This window comes from Papaver somniferum, chromosome 2 (genome assembly GCF_003573695.1).
Source record: "Papaver somniferum cultivar HN1 chromosome 2, ASM357369v1, whole genome shotgun sequence".
Lineage (NCBI taxonomy): Eukaryota > Viridiplantae > Streptophyta > Magnoliopsida > Ranunculales > Papaveraceae > Papaver > Papaver somniferum.
The window spans coordinates 94723877-94735205 of NC_039359.1; positions in this window are offsets into that span (position 1 = coordinate 94723877).

Here is an 11329-nt window from a genome sequence, read left to right on the forward strand (position 1 = left end):
CATGCCATGGTATGGCTCGGAAGTCTCCCCTCTAGTTCCAAGTCTATTTTCTATTACGGCGTTTGGATGCACACTCAAAAATAAAAGAGTTTGGTTATAGAATTTTAAAATGACTTTTAGAAACAAAAAAATTAACTCTTCTCGAAACAAAATAGTTTTGCTTCTGACTTCTGCTTCTCTAGCAGAAGTCAGAAACAGATTTGTATCCAAACACGCTATTAATAAATGAACTCTCTTTATTTATCCATATCATGACAAGAATCAGAAAGATTTTCAAACTACAATAACCTAGGTGATTGTCATAAATATTTTTCATTTTTAAATAACACTATATATTTGATATGTTACTTCTCAGAGCGATTTAGTGGTTATGACGTCTTCGATATTTTGATATGTTATTTCTTAGAATGATTTAACGCTTATGATGTCTTGGATCTTTATTTTTGAAGAAAAACAATCAACAATCGACCAGATTATTCAAAACGACAAGTTAATTACCCGTCTCAGGCTTTGAGACCGACGTTATTACTTATTATATACGTCCACTTTTTATCTCATTAATCATTTTTCTTGACGTGTCTCACATCTAAACCCCGGATCTAGAAACTATGAGCATTTTGGACGTGCACTGATCCCCGAACTTAACATCATGAACTAGTAGGACAGTGACATATCATGGAAAAAGAGTTTAGGAATCAATAATTCTATACATATCTCCACCTAAAACAACACAAAAACAAACAAATTAAAAAAGAAAGAAATACAAAAAAAACAGAGGGAGCTCTGTCTAGTCATTGTGACATCGGCTAATGTTTCTTAGATGTTTTTTTGAAGTTTATCATCTGAGTAATCAATCCTCTATCAATCCTTGTTATTTTATTCTTGTGATTATCTGTATTCTATCTTTAATTTACAATCTCACGTTTAGTTCTCGTAAAATTGTTACTGCAACTACCATTATCAACATTAAAAACTCAACCAACCAAAATACTTTCATAACATTCAATATCCACAAATTAGTACTGGCATTACTTCTAATTACATACCTTTTCAAACCTACCTAAAAACCTTTGTTAGCTACTTTAAGGATTTTTAATTCAACATCATTACAGAGAGTAATTACCCTCAAACTGTTCATTGTAGAAGCACAATCAAAGAACATTATTCCCATACTACTGTCATTACTTCCTTCCAACAACATAAGCTGGCACTGAAAACTAACAAAACCCTCCGCATCAAGCAAAACAACAACAAGAAAAACACACATAACTGGCTAATTACCAACAAGATAAACATATACATCAGCAGAATTAAGAAGACCAGAAGCAAGCATAAGCAGAACCTATTCAAAAGAAACTTGTTAATCATTATTAAGAGAATTTAAAAGCCTAATTCCTCCGTTCTTGCTGATACCCCAAGGGAGATTATCATTAATCCTCCCCATCGTAGCTCCAATTGTCTTCTTTTTTAGATTGCTCACCGTAATCACTTCCAAAAGATGCAGGAGATTCATAACTTTCATCGGAATCATCTGAATTGCTCATATCATCTTCATCACTTTCATCCTACAATAATACATCATCATCATCGGATTCCTCACCCTCATGCATGGTCCGAACAAAGATTGTAGGATTGGCCTTCTCATCTTGATACCTCTTATAAAGCTTTTCTTCATGATATTTTACCATCCCCATCTTCTCTTCAGCAGTATCTGAATCTTCCTAACTTGAATTTACCTCTTCGACGAAGTATTCATGACCCTTTTCATCTTCATCTTCCTCTGAATCTGTCTCTGTCGCACTACCACATATCTTCCATTTGTATCATGCAGATCTCTCCCCATACTTTCTACTTTATCTTGCTAATCTTTTCTCCTTCCAAGTAGCGAACTCACCAGCATTGTTCTTTCGCCCTCTTTGGTTCTCAGCCTCTCGATGTCAACGATCTATTTCAATCTGCATAACATTTTTAGATCTCTCCAACTATCGATTATTTAATGACTCTGCTATGCTCGTGACAAGATCATATGAAGCGGTTGTGGGCGGGGATGCAAGGATATGGTCATCAGTGTTTTCCATTCTCTAATCTCTCTTCTCTTACTCTAGTGTTTCCTTTCTGGTTTAAATATTTGCTACAATGGTAGTTTTCTGATCAACCCTTTTTATAGACCCATTATCAATATCATTTATAGTTATTTATGGTGTTTGGTTAAACGTCTTATCTCTTGTCCATTCACGCCAATTTAAATCCATGCGCATCGTCTCCTGAACCATTATTACTCCTCGAAAAAATATTTGAAAATGCGGGGGTCTAATAACCACACCCAACAATTTGTCTAGCAATCTGAGATGACTTACTCCAATACACTTTCTAGAGAATTAACTAGACAGTCAGACTCAATCTAGAATAAAGTATATCAAAGAGTTTAATATCTCTAACTCTTAATTCAATTCACAATCAACAAATAGAAATCTGCGAGCCCGATTGAATATAAGAGGAATTACTTGAACGGTACAAAAGACCAATGTTCAAGTGTCAATCAATGTAAATCAACAACCAAAGGTTGGATATTCTAATTGATTGATCTTAATGCACAACCTGTGATATATCAATTATATAACAAAATATAATGCGGAAAAGAAATAACACAGACACCAGAATTTTGTTAACGAGGAAACCACAAATGCAGAAAAACCTCGTGACCTAGTCTAGATTGAACACCACACTGTATTAAGACGCTACAGACACTACCCTACTACCAATTAACTTCGGAATGGACTGTAGTTGAACCCTAAATAATCTTACACTGATTCAAGGTACAGTTGCGCTCCTTACGTCTCTGATCCCAGCAGGATACTACACACTTGATTCCCTTAGCTGATCTCACCCACAACTAAGAGTTGCTATGACCCAAAGTCGAAGACTTGATAAACAAATTTTTCTCACGCAGAAAAGTCTATAGGATTGAATAAATCTGTCTCCCACAGAAATACCCAAGAGTTTTTGTTTCGTCTTTTGATAAATCAAGGTGAACATGAACCAATTGATAAACCGGACTTATATTCCCGAAGAACAACCTAGTATTATAAACCACCTCACAATAAACTTGATCGACTAGCGAAACAAGTTATTGTGGAATCACAAACGATGAGACGAAGGTGTTTGTGATTACTTTTCTATCTTTCCTATCAGAGATATAAATCTCAAGCCAATTTTACAATTGCACTAAATAACGATAGAAATAGAAAGATCAGATCACGCAACTAGAAAGAAAATAGTTGGGTCTGGCTTCACAATCCCAATGAAGTCTTAAAGTCATTAACCTACAGGGTATCGATAAGAAACCTAAGGTTAAAGGAGAATGAACTCTAGTTATGCAACTAGTAGCACACAGGAGGTGTGGGGATTAGGTTTCCCAGTTGCTAGAGTTCTCCTTTATATAGTTTTCAAATCAGGGTTTGCAATCCAAGTTACCTTGGTAACAAAGTATTCAATATTCACCGTTAGATGAAAAACCTAATTCAACCAAGATCATATCTTTCAACCGTAAGATCAAACTTAGCTTGTTACACACAAATGAAATGTACCCTCATTTAGGTTTATGTAACCGTACCCAAATGTGTACACCATGTTGGTTCACAAATAGTTAACCGAGGTTAGCCATATGATTACTCTAATATCAACCTTATTTATCTTAACTATAACTAGTTCAAATGACTCAAATGAAACTAGTTAAAGAGTTGTCCAATTTCTATATTCTCATGGATTTATACAAGAACACAATTGAAGCAAAATCGGTTTGATTCACTCGAATCGATACATGAACATTATAGCCACGATTTGCAAAGATTTCATTCCTTATTGATAAAAGTTTTAGGTTCATGTACAACCGATTTAGAAAGTAACCACTTAAGTATGCGTACGGGTATGCGTACTTAAATAACCGGATTTGAGTTTGTTTTAGTTTTCAAACTCAGCAGAAATTCACGGACTTGAACTTTCCGCCAGTATGCATACGGGTACGCGTACTTTAGGTAATCAAATGAGTTTGGTTTTGGTTTTCAAATTCAGCAGAAATTCACGGACGTGAACTTCCGCCAGTATGCGTACGGGTACGCATACTTACCCAGTCTCCTACAACCTTTTTGTATACACACAAGTATGCATACTTTAGGCTCCCGGTTTTGGACTTACACACTAATGTGCGAACACACTATGCTTATATCCAAAGATGGTTACAAGATTCTAAACTCTTTATTTCAATCATTGAAACATTTTTCTATAATGACAATAGCCGTTTTCACACACTATTAGCATCAAAGCAATTTTCAAGATATTGAAATAATCATTATCAAAACATTCCAAGTCTTACACCAAATGATTATACCACACAAACCATGTAAGATGTTACTCGAAAATTTTCTCATGATATAAGATGAACTTGGTTGAAGCGAAATTTTACCAACACATATTTCGAGAAATATGTAAGCGAGATATACTCAGCTCGAAATCTCAAATGTGTATAGAGAAAACTATATTGTAATACGACTAACGTCTCAATATAGGAGATAGAGTAGAAATAGACTTTCCAAGTGATAGATGAGTTTAAGTATCGACATACCTTTTGTCGATGAAGTTCCACGAGCTCTCCTTAGAGTTCTTCGTCTTCAAGTGATAAACGCCGTGAAGTCTAAGCTCAACTACACAAACTATGTCATAGTCCTAGATATATATAAATAGGCTAGATATCAAGACTTATAATTTTGATCATTAACATTAACAAACATGCTTGAGATAGCAATGCATGCGAGTTTGACCGAGCAGTGCTCTAACAATATTGTCAAAACCTATCTTAAGACGTTTTCATTATTACTTAAACTCTTCAATACTGTCATTAAGTGGTGCATTGATGGTTCCATCACCTAATTTGGATAAGTTTCTTTGGGTACTAATTAAATTTATTGATTTTATGCATATTCAAAGATGACAACACCTGTTTAGAGGCGGCATTGTTAACCGGGAAATGTTGGCTAAGCCGGTTGTAACTACATGGGTCATCTGGTTTAATCCTAAAATTTAACACATCAATACCGGTACCCAAAGAAGGTACCATACTCTATACCTTAGTTAAAAAAAATTCAACAATGAGTCAAAATTCCTTCGCGCCCAAAATATGTCTCTTACCACCCAAAAACCTAATTTCAATACCTTGATTACTTTTGGCACTACGTGCTATTAGTAATATACTTACCATATAAAAGACATCAGCATTCATTTCTCAACCGCCATCATTTCCCTCATGCTTGCGTTGACCTACATCAAGCAAGATCGTTGTTCTCGTACCTATGGTGGTTTTATTTTTATTATCCCTGCACTGCCAAACCCATGTGATTACTTGTATTCAACTCTCCAGAATCTATCAGAAAAGTGAGGATAAAGTTGCCGGGTCTCTAGCAATTGGTACCATGGTACCCATACATGTCACTACCAATTTTTCCAAAATAAAGACCAGTTTCAACCTTCACATATCTCCCAATTTAAGGTTCAGTCTTCAACAGATAGCTTCATTCATTGTTACCTGAATATCTTTGTGGCATGTCAGCATCTGAGCACATGTTCCCTTATCACATGGCGCCATCGTATCCAGATATGCATTTATAAACATACCCCTACCACACATTTCAAAACTCAGCCTGAACTAATTTTCTCTATTCTCCTTAACTACTCCCCCCGTCCTAGTTTACTTGCCAAAATTGATTTTTGCACACAGATTAAGAAATGCAGAGAAAGTAGATTCTTTTCCAAAATTACCCCAAACTAGTATTTAAGATACATAGTTTTTACATATCTATTTTTCTGGTTTTTACTTGAAGGATTCAAAAATAAAATAAAATAAAGGATATATAAAGAGAGGATAATTTAAGATTGTGTATAAGAAATAGAATTACACAGTTTTCAATACTAAGACCTGATTCCAACATAGGGGTAAATTAGGATAAAAAATGGAAAAATATGAAACTTGGCAAGTAATTTAGGACAAAAAAAAATCCCAATTTTGGCAAGTAAACTAGGACGGAGGGAGTATTTTATTTATATGGATCACTCTCAGTCTCAAGAAAACATTCAACCTACAACCATTGATAGTCAAAATCTTACCTCTCAAATGGCTGAAAAACTTACTTTACCTTCAACTCTCACTAGTGTATGGTTGGGTATGTCTGCAGTGAAAATCTTGGTCCTACTTCTTCTATCAGACATCACATCTGCTCTCAATAGCCATTATCTCAAACACTAGTAGTTACTACTTTTAGTGGCTTGAGAAACAAAGTTTTAATTAGATTTCTAGCGGAAAATGACTTCAATAGAGTTCATGATCAACGTACCTGGTTTGCTTGTGGTTTCTTAATAGTTATGAGAGTTGTTCCTCCTACCGGATGGCCAGTAGATTATCAAGTATCTTTTGTAGAAGAACTAATGTGGCTTATTTTGTAATGTTCCAAAGGAGTGCACTAATTTTGAAGACTTGCTGAAACTTACCTTCAAACTTGAAAAGATAATTGAAGCAAAGGATCCATATGGAAATAAACATTTGAAGAAGAATTTTAAAGTTTGTTTTCCTATATCTGTCTAACGGGATCTTCTAGCTGGTATTCCTTTGGTTACTAACGGCAGGATACAACCATTTCTGGTTGAATGCAGATACTTTAAAGTTCCAAGAAACTTTTGTACTTCTTTCTATATAATTGATCACAAAGATGTTGTTTTCTCATCTTGCATTGCAAGGCAGAAGGATTTAGAGGAAGCAAGCATATCAAGTCCAATTTACACTCTACCAAGAGTGTCAAAACTCTTGATGCCTCATAAAATGGTTGCTCAAACTCCATAGTCTGATTCTACATCTAAAACTAGAGACTTTACCATGATCTCAGCCGAAACTATTCTTGAAACTCAAGATGAAAATATTATATCTCATATTAATGATAGAGGGAACGCTGTCATTACTGCTCAGTTTACTGATAAAACTGATCAAGAATTTCTGGAGGATAGTTTCCAAAAGGTCCCCTTTGTTCCGATCTCTATCTCTAAAAATCTTTGATGTTGGTTTTGTTCAATAACAAAACCCAGTTCATATAAACAATGGTCTCCAATTTATTCTCAAACAAATTCCTAATCAGACCTTTATTGAAGATGAATCGATTTTAACTCTCAAGCCGGCTAAATCGAGGCCGCTTCGTATCTCTAACTCAGCAAGAAGATTCAAGTCATAAGATATTCCTCCTTATAAGACTACAGTTTCAAGAAAAGGAGTCGTTTCTTTGGCTGTTGAACATGATGTGCCCTCAAACCTCAAAAGGAAAATCAATCCAAGAGTTGATCTCCGAAAATGTACTAGTTCTAGTTCTTCTACCCTAGCTAGTATTTTTGTCATTGATGAGCAAAATGATTCCCCAGAACTAGATTACTCCAATTTATGTCCTCATATCACTAATCTAGGATATCTCCTAACTATCAATCTATCCAATTGTACCCTCAATACCCATTCCCTGGTAAATCCCTATGGTAGATACAATGTGCCTTCTGATGCTTCTTCGGATAACAATGGTGTTCACAATAATTCCCTCCATGAGGATGTCAATATGGATCTCAATTCTTCCCAAGGATGTGACCAAAGTGATGGTACTTCCAATTATCAGCCTAATGGTGGTCCTCTTTCCACCGATCAGGTGTAATCTTCTACCTCTCCTCCTCTAAATGCCTCAACTGCTTCCATAAATCCTTAATTTTATGCCGGAATGTTAGAGGATTAGGTAAAAAGCTTCTAATATAAATATAAACCTCATTTGCAAGAATATTAATCCTTATATAGTCTTTCTTTCTGAGACTAAAATGAAGAAGGATACTGCTGGTAGAAAAATGAAAAATACGGGTTCCACTTGTACGTTAAACGTACCTAGTATTGGAATAAGTGATGGTGTTGTTCTGTCTTGGAAAAAGGAAATAAATCTTAACATTTTATTCTCCAGTTTGAGGGGCATCTATGTTACGACCAATGATATTATCCACTCTAAGATTTGTTATACACATTTTATATATGGAGAACCTAATATCCCGTTCGGTTGGGAGAATTGAAAACCTAAGAATTCAATTATGGGGTAATCCAATTCTTGGAATTGGATTCCAAGGAATGCAATCCAAATCCTAAAAATTTATGTTCGGTTGAGGTAATCCAATTTTCTTTGTTTTTACCCCGGAATCCAATTCCATTGCACTATTGGACAAATGCAATGGAATTCTACTATTTTGGAGGGAATTGGATTCATAAGAATCAAAATTCTTAATTACAAAAAGTTCATTTACACCGTTCTGTTCAAGGAATTGGGTGCATTCCCTAGGAATTGGATTCCTCCAATTACTTGAAACGAACGTGTTGTAATAGTAGTATTAAACAAGATTTCTGGGATAGTCAATGTCAATTGTCACTAATACCACCTAGTGAACATGTCTTCTTTGTAGGTGATTTTAATTCTCTTCTAGGTACATAAGATAAAAATGGGGGTCTAGAAGTAGATGATTCTGACTTTTTTAATCTTAGGAATTTTTGTAATGTGTTTGATTTGCATGATCCTGGTGTTCCTGGTCCTAGATTTACTTCGCCTAATATGCAATAGGGTACTTATCTTATTCTTGAAGTATTAGATAGATATCTCATTAATAATATTGTTGAACATTTATTCCATAAACTTTGTGTTAGTAACTTGCCTAGAGATTCTTCTGACCACTTCCCTATGCATATATGCTTCAATTTTGATGATATCTGCATGCCCATACCTTTTCATTTTATAGCTATGTGGATTGAAGATCCTACTTGTAGAGACGCAATAGCTAATTCCTGGTCTGTTAATATAATGGGATCTCCATCCTATAAACTAAAAGCTAAACTCTTAAGGACAAAAAAAGGTCTTCGTGATTGGAATAAATCATCTTTTGGTAATATTCAAACCAATATTTCTACCACAAGGGATGAGTTAGTTGAGGTCTAAACTTCCAATCCAACTGATTCTAGTTCTATCTCCAGACTTAGAGCCAGATTGGAATACCTTTATAATTTGGAGGAATTATACTGGAAGGATAAATCTAGAGAGGTGTGGCTCATGGAAGGAGACATAAACTCTCCCTATTTTCATAGAGTCAATCTCTTTAGAATGAAAAGAAATGATATCAGTTGGATTAAGAACTCCTCTGGTACTATTTTAACAGATAAAGATAGTATTGATACTTCTTTTGTTAACTACTTTAAGACTCTATACTCTTCCCACCCACAATAGTTTCATGATGAAATTCTTCAAGATCTCCCTGTGAAGATCACAGCTGCAGATAACTCTCATCTGAATTCACCTCTGACTGTTGATGAAATTAAGAATATTTTCTTTCAAATGGGAGGAAAAAAGGCCCCTGGACCTGATGGTTTTACGTGTCTTTTTTACCAGAAACATTGGGATATTGTTGATGGAGCGGTTATTGATATGACACAGACTTTCTTTAGAACTGGGCATATATATAAGGTTATTAATCACACCAATATTGCTCTTATTCCCAAGGTTCCTCTTGCAGAGCTGGTCTCCAAATATAGATTTATAGGACTCTGTAACTTTATTTACAAGATCCTGCGCAAGAGGCTAATAGACTTAAACCTTTATGGATAACCTTATTTCCCAAAACCAAAGTTCCTTTGTTCCTAAAAGAAGTATTTCTGATAATATTATCCTAGATAATGAGGTCATATTTGTTATTAACCATCATAAGAGCTCTGATATCATTGCTCCCATTAATCTTGACATATCTAAAGCTTATGATAAACTGGAATGGTCTTTTCTTGAAAATGTTTTACAAAAAATGGGTCTGTCAGATTACTGGGTTAAGCTTATAAACCAATGTCTTTCTACTATTTCTCATTATATTATTCTCAATGGTATACCTATTGGGCTCATTAAACCTGAGAGGGGTTTAAGACAAGAAGACCCCTTGTATCCCCATATGTATATCATTTGTTCAGAAGCTTTGTCTTCCTACATTGATTCTCTCACTAGAAAAGGTTTGTTTGAAGGCATTAAAGTGTGTAAAGATGCCCTTGCTATGACACACCTTCTTTTTTCTAATGATTCTATACTATTTTCTGAATCTACCATCACTGATTTCCAAACTATTAAATAGTGTCTTCAAAAGTACTTCTTGGCCTCTGGTCAGGAAATAAATTTTGAAAAGTCTGGTATTCTTTTTAGTAAGAAAATCCCTGAGTTCTTACAAAGGAAACATTCTGACATTCTTGATATCCAAAAATAAAGATTTAGGAGAAAAATATCTAGGTACTCCTACAGTTTTTTAAGCATCTAAAATTCAAAATCATATGGGCATTCTTCAAGCTGTAGATGCTAGAATTTCTATTTGATTTCATAAACTCCCGTCTCATGCTGCTAAAACAACCTTGATTAAACATGTTTATCAGGCTATCCCTCTTTACCAAATGGGGCCCTTCCTTATTCCTAAGTATCTTTGCAGGAAGATGGACTCACACCTTTGTAAGTTCTGGTGAGGAAAAACTCTGGACCCAAAAGATAGAAAACTTCACCTTTTGGGTTGGAATATTTTTTGTTATCCCTAATATGAAGGTGGGTAATTAGGATTCAGGAAAGCTGAATTATACAAGCTAGCTATGCTATTCATAATTTCCTAGAGGATTATAGAAAATCCTAATTGTCTCTTTGCAACTATCTTAAAGCTAGATATTTCCCTAGGTCTGATTTTTTAAATGCTAAATGCCATAGTAATTGTTCCTGGGCTTGGAAGTGTCTGCATGCTATTAAGGAAATGATGAAACCTTTCATTTCTCGGATTGCGACCCTTGGTGTGATAAATGGATCCCAACTATGGGATCTGACACACCAAACCCTCTTGTACCCCCATACCTTGGCATTAAAGTCTCTTATTTCATTGATTCTACTACTAGATCCTGGTACTCAATACCCACTTTGATGATGCTTTTGTTGAGAATATCATCTCCGTTCCCTTAAGCCAGCTATTATGCACTCCTGACAGAAAGGCTTGGGATCTTTCAAAAAATGGCAGATTTACTTCAAAATTTGCTTACTTGAGACTCAGAGGTCTTAGGTCTTCCCCTTGTAGTAACCTTTGAAAACGCATTTGGAAAATTAGAGTTCTTCATAGAATTCAAATTTTTACTTGTAAAGATACTAAAAATGCCATACCTACCATGACTATCCTAAATACTAGAATGCCTATGCATTCTGTTGATTGTTCTAGATGTCTTGAC